The sequence below is a fragment of the Mastomys coucha genome, unplaced genomic scaffold (assembly GCF_008632895.1).
Source record: "Mastomys coucha isolate ucsf_1 unplaced genomic scaffold, UCSF_Mcou_1 pScaffold15, whole genome shotgun sequence".
Classification (NCBI taxonomy): Eukaryota; Metazoa; Chordata; class Mammalia; order Rodentia; family Muridae; genus Mastomys; species Mastomys coucha.
Genome location: NW_022196897.1, coordinates 113,680,902 through 113,687,678, shown reverse-complemented (window position 1 = coordinate 113,687,678; position 6,777 = coordinate 113,680,902). Strand labels below are relative to the sequence as shown.

The 6,777-nt window shown below is 44.6% G+C and overlaps 1 protein-coding gene across 3 annotated transcripts in view; it reads right to left on the bottom strand.

Moving 5' to 3' along the window:
* Bcl2l11 (BCL2 like 11) overlaps nucleotides 1-6,777 on the bottom strand; it is a 35,506-nt gene that overhangs the window by 15,273 nt on the left and 13,456 nt on the right. The window lies entirely within an intron of this gene.

Here is a 6,777-nt window from a genome sequence, read left to right as displayed (position 1 = left end):
GAGAGAGAGAGAGAGAGAGAGAGAGAGAGAGAGAGAGAGAGAGTTTGCATGAGGTCCTAAGGTCCATACCTAGAACTACACTAGAAAAAAAATACACAAAACATTAGAGAACATACAGTTTTAACTTCTCAGTGAAGTATCCACTTTGGGTCTTAGAACAAGGTATAGATTCCTAGGAAAAATTCAAACCTGATGAAATGTTTGTCCCTTTCAACCTTTCAAAGCCGAGTAAGGAGAAATCTGAGCTTCCTGGAAGGAAGGTGGATGTCTACAGGTTCTGTGGAGTCAACAGATCATCCAAATGGGAGCATAACTGCATGTTCTGACTGAATATTAACTCAGTCAACAAAGGAGGGCTCCAGTCTACAAACACCACACACAGGGAGGAAATGTTTTGGGTTTGGGAGTAAAGGTATTTTTGAGAAGAGAGAAAAAGATTGGATTGGGGCAGGTTACAAGAGGCGGGGGCAGGTGTATCTGTGAGTCTGAGGACAGCCTGATCTACACATATACATCTGTGAGTTCCAGGTCAACCTGGGCTATACAATGAGATCCTGACCTCCTTCCCCCACTCCCGCACTGAACCATAACATTAGGTTATTAATGCTAATGTTATGTTGTAACACTGCAAGAACACATTGCTTAGTTAGTAACAGCCTGGATTTCCATTTATCTACCTCTCTCATTTTGAAAGCACAAGGAATTCACAACTAAATTCCCCACTCAGTAAAGTAGAAAAAACCCACTGTTCATAAAAACATTAAATCTTGTTTTTTTTATTTGTAGAAGATCCAAAAAATTGCAGACTCACAACAAAAGTATACACAAGTGAGCACTTCAAGACTTAGTCAACTCCCTTCAAAATGCTCGCCACATCTCTCCTGATGTGGCTACCAATGGCTCAGCAGAGTTAAGGATGAGCTCAGTATGTAATATCAGCACTCCAGAACCTGAGGCAGGAGGATAATCCTGGGCTGCACTGAGAGGTTTTCTCAGAGGGAAGAAAGAGAGAGAGAGGAGAGAGAAAGGAGAAGGAGAGACAGGAGAGAGGAGAGAAGAAAGAGGAGAGAGAGAGAGAGAGAGAGAATAATATCAAGAGCTTAAAAGAGAAACAGATATCCCATAAGGCCTCAGTGAGGGGGAGATCTGTACTCCGTTAAGCTACCTACTCTTTGAATATCAGACGGGACGTTACTACAGGAAGTATTAGTAGAGACAGGAAGTCTCATGGAGCAATTAAATTTTTAGGCTAAGTCAGACCAGGAAGTCACATCCAGTCACAAAAAAAATTATACACTGGCCACACTTTTTTTTTAAGCACAAATATTTCTAATATTAGCACTATTATTAAGTCTATTAAAACTATAGTTTAAATAATTGGCAAAACAAAAACAAAAACCAAAGGTTGACACTATGCCAGGTGAAGCAAGCCATCAGTTCCATGTCTCTTTTTGGGTTGTCAGCTTTGTAAGGCGCTGGTGTCACATCACCGTCTCATTGTGCCTCTCTCAACCCTCCTGTCTCAGCTTCCTAAGTGCTGGGATGCCAAGCATGGACCAGCTGCATCATGACTAGTGGTTGTACGTATGGACCATCAAATACTCTCTTAGGGACTCTCCCTGTTGTGTCCTCACAGGGATGCACATCTACACAGCCAAGCAGGCCAGGGAGGCACCACACCACCATCTACCCATCACCCACCTCTCCCACCTTCACAGTTCACTCTTTATCCCCATACACACAGAAGGGAGCTATCTAGCTTCACCTCTAAGGTTGGAAGCAAGAAAAAAAAAGCCAAGTACTAAGAAACAATGGGTAAAAAAAATAGATCAAAGTTGGTTGCATGACTCAAGCCGCTGACCGACTTACCCAGTGTTTACTGTGTGGCAAGATTCAGTGATGTACAACAAATGACCATGAGCTGGGTTGTTCTAGGGAGGCCAAGATGAGGTCATGGAGCTGAAGTTCTTGAGGACAACTACAGGCTATGAATTTCTCCCTCCCCCCCACCTCTGCCTTCTCTAAGACGAGGTTAAATGTAGCCCAGGCTGACACTGAACCCCTGATCTTTTGCTTCCACTTTCCAAGTGCTGGGAAACACTTTCTAAGGTGTGTGTCCCTGGCTCTCTCTGGACTCGGATACTTACCACATGGTTCACACTTTTTCAGTCTAATTAAAAGAGAAAGCCTTCAGTAGAGAACTGCTTTTGCTCTGAGCTCCGAGGAAGACGTCTTCTTCAATGAGTTACCCAATCTTTCTTACTGGCAAGTGACATTTGGGGATAGTTTGACTGGACCCTCTTTTGTAGTACCTTGGACTTTCCTACTTATCTCATGTCTGTAGCTACGTTGTTCTTTACGTACAGAGAGAATTATGCTTTAACAAGCATCACCATCTTCACACTGCCTACTCTGATTAACGCCTCCACGCTGTAGCAGAGGCCTTCTGCATTCTGGCTAACCCTTCCCTCACCTGTATCCTTTACAAGGTGGCTGGAAACTCCAAACACCACTGAAGGGGCTATCCTAGGTCACAACTTGACTTATCGAAACCAGCACTTAGCAAGCACACTGACGCTGCCAGTGGCTATGGATCTCCGGTGGCCAAACTCAACTTGTTTAGAGATAAATGTCCTGTTGTTTGGGGAGATAAGCAGCCAGTCTGTTTCTCCCATTAAAAAAAAAAAAAAAAAAAAAAAACCAGTTCAATGGCTGTTAGTACAAGTAGGTGAGCAGATATAAACAGATCCCCACAGCCTAGCAAGGAGGCTTAGGGTGGAGGGATGGAGGCGCTAACCAGATCCTAAAATGACAACGAACAAAGGACCAGAAACACTGGCTAAGCCTGGGGCCCTGATCTGTGTTGGTAGTGTCAGGAGAGTGTATTAACCCAAGAGAATGGCTAGAGCAGGCTTAGCCTAAACTGTAATTGGCTGGCAATAGCTCTGGGTTACCAAGAGGTACTGTACTTAGGTGTACTATTAAAATGCTGTTACAGAACAGCATTGTACGGTGTAAACACCACGTGCAGAGGAGGCTGTACCAGATACAGTATGTCTTAGATGCTCTCAACATTCTGCCCAGTCCCTGGCTGTCCTGGAATTGGCTATACAGACCAAGCTGGCCTCAAACTTAGACTTACCTGCCCTCGCCTCAAGGGTGCTGGGATTAAAGGCATGCACCATCATTCCTGGCTGGTGTTTTATTTTTTAAGGATCAAGAATATTTATTTTATTTCTCCCTGTCTGTGGTGCTAGTATGATGGGCAAGTGTTCTACCACCGAGCCACAGCCTCCAGGATAGGTGTGTTTTAAAATTTTTTATTACACACACACACACACACACACACACACACACACACACACAGATGGCACTATTTTTCCTGCAAGGATTTGTATGCATGCCATTTGGATGCTGGGAATTAAACCTAGGTCTTCGGCAAGAATAGCTGGTGTTCTTAACCAGAGAGCAATCTCTCTGGCCCCCTTGGTTGTTTGTTTTTTTGTTTGTTTGTTTGTTTTTTTGTTTTTGTTTTTTTCTTTGAGGTGCAAATACTATTCCTCTGATCTAAACTGAAAACTAAGGCTACTACCCACTTCACAAGGCACAGGTAATATACACACAGTAGATATTCACCAAGATATACAGTATGATTAGCTGTACACTTTGTAAAAAGATCGGCATATGCTTGTCTATGTGCATGAGTACACGTTTCTGCTGGTGTATAGAGTCCAGAAGAGTGAGCAGAGTGTCATTCTTCATCCTTCTCTGCCTACTACTTTTTGAGACTGGGTCTCTCTCTGATCCCGGAACTCACATTTTCCTCCATTATGCTATAAGTCAGCAAATCTTAGCAATCCTGTCTCTGTCTGCACTCCGAGCTGGTTATCTGTGGGCAGATGCCTGGATTGGTACTTGGGTGCTGGGACCCAAACTCCAGTCTTCATGATTTTGCTGTTAAGTGCTCTTAACCGCTGAACCATCCCTTCAGCCACAATATACTAAGTTTATACAGTAAACATTCTATTGATAGCATTTTATAAGGCACCCTCTTCCTCTGTGTTTAAGGTATACTAGTTGTAACTCAAATGGCACATTGTTTGACGAAATCCTCAAACATTATTTCTCAGGTGACAAACTATTTTCTTTGAGGGACAGGAATGGGGAGTAGGGAAGCTTTCCACTGAGCTCCCCAAACAGCCTAAGGCTAATAGGCACCATAACTGGTCTGGTGCCATGAGAGAAAAGCAGAGCAAAGAACGGGGTTCTGTTTGTCCGCTCTACAGCGTGGAGTGAGCTAGAAGTGAGATTTTTTCATTCCTAACACGACAAGGCTTTGTTCCCTTTCACAGCTACCCTAAGCACAGGGGACCACAGTGTGTAGACATCCCAGTTGTCGATCTTCTGAAGGTGCACCCGGCGCCTGTGGGCTGGGGACACAATGCTCGGAAACCATGCCACCCCACTTTCCTGACTCTTGTCACTCTGTCCTGCATGTACCCACTTACTCCCACAGCCAGCCCATTAAAAGGTAATGCAGTCTTTAAGACAGTTAAGAACCACCCACAAGTATTTTATTCTGTGACTAGTGACAAAACTGAGAATCCTAAGTGTTGATACGTGTTCACAAGAGAGCTGTTTATGCCAGGCAATGGTGGCACACGCCTTTAATCCCAGCACTTGGGAGGCATAGGCAGGCGGATCTCTGAGTTCAAGGCCAGCCTGGTCTACAGAGTGAGTTCCAGAACGAGTCAGGGCTACACAGAGAAACCCTGTCTCCAAAAAAAAAAAAAGAAAAAGGAAAAAGAAAGAACTCAGAAATCTACCTGTCTCTGCCTCCCAAGAGGCTTCTTTCTCTCTCTCTCTCTCTCTCTCTCTCTCTCTTTCTTTCTTTCTTCTTTTTTTTTTCTCGAGACAGGGTTTCTCTGTGTAGCCCTGACTCGTTCTGGAACTCACTCTGTAGACCAGGCTGGCCTTGAACTCAGAGATCCGCCTGCCTCTGCCTCCCAAGTGCTGGGATTAAAGGTGTGCGCCATAAAGTTGTGCCCAGCTACAAAAGCTTTTCTAAGGAGGGACACGACATACTTTTAAACCAACGAGGAAATTTTGCACACACATAAAAATTCTTCAAAGGGGAAACTCTTAAATAGAGTTTTCACCCTCAGAAGGTAGTTTTAGTATTATGAGTGTACACACACACACACACACACACACACACACACACACACCCCAAGCAGATGAAGCAGAGTGCTTGAGACCACAGATATACTGTGAAGCTGAGGCTTGCATGCAGCAAGGCTCCAACCCTGCAGAGGCCACTCGACTGCACCACAGGGGACTTCCCAGGCCCACGTCTCTTCCCCCTCACTGTTAACAAATGCCATTATTAAAACTTCTCACGTGCTGGGTCAGACACAGACAGCTTTGCCAAGTGTCCTCTGCCCACTGACTTTTCATCCAAACTTCAAAAAGTAACCTTTTGAAACCCAAAACTTGTATCAGTAACATGATTTCCTGTGGCGCCATACCAATTCATTTTTCAGTGCAGGAGGGAGGGAGGGAAAGGAGGATGTTCCCGATGCCAAAGGGCCTTAGCGATGCAAGATATGGGTCACCCACTTGGCTAACAGTTTTCCAGTCATGAGGTAATACAAGGTATCTTCAAGCCTCAATACCTACTAATATCACCTGGAAGTGTTTGTTAGGGAGATCAAGCTGAGACTTTGTTGCAGTGAGCAGCAATGGGTTCAAAGCACCATGGTTACATTGTGACATTCACAGCCATTCTGCCAGTTGTCCTTGCCTGTCACAGCACAGTGATACAACACAAGCACACATCCTAGCATACTGACTTGCAGTTTCAGCCTGGGAGCTGGCTAGCTCAGTCTCCATAACTACAGGGCAGCTCCTACTCCCATTACTACTGGCATTACAGTGCAGCAATAGCAGGAGCCAACTCAAAAACCTGCATGAGAATTTCAGCTGTCTCTAGATGGTCAGTAATCCCCAAAGATTAGATGTGAAAGTAACCGGCATGAATTAAACCAAATCAAAACCTCAGAGCAGAGAAAGGATTTCCTGATATCCAAGTAGACACGGAATGTGTGACTTTGAAGAAACTGTTGATTGTTTCAAACACACAACAGAACACGCCGAGGCTGTCATGGGCTATCGGCCCATAGACTGTAGCAAGAAAAAAAGGCCTCTCTATAACCATCTCAGGGCTGTCCATCTCTGTCCCTGAGGAAGCTCTAAGGAGACCACTCACACTTATAAAGACCCCTACAAAGAACCACTTCCTTGTGGACTCAAACCAATTACAAAATAAAGCCCTAAGAAATACTTCAAGTATGGTAGGGTGAGCAGGGAAATGTCTACAAGTGGCCACTTTGATGCTCAGTGTTCAGTGGGGGAATAAAAAATTCTGGGATGTTGATTTACTACAATAATCTGTTTACTTAAATATCTTAAGAAGTAATCTCTATTTAGATTGTATTTACCCATAGAAGGGATGAAGCGACGGCTGGTGTTCTCAAGCAGCTTTCAAAGACACCTGAAAGGGGCCAAGTTGTCCTGTCTCTTCCCAGTCAGCCAATGGCAAAGAGAGTGCTGTTGATACCACAGTGAGGGGACGAACAATGTCACCAGAAGCTCCTTTTGAAAAGTGTACTCAGAAATCCCACCCAGAAACCAGCCAGTCTCCCTGCTCTCTCCCCATACTCTGTTGACCAGGCTGGCCTCCAACTCAGAAATCTGCCTGTCTCTGCCTCCCAAGTG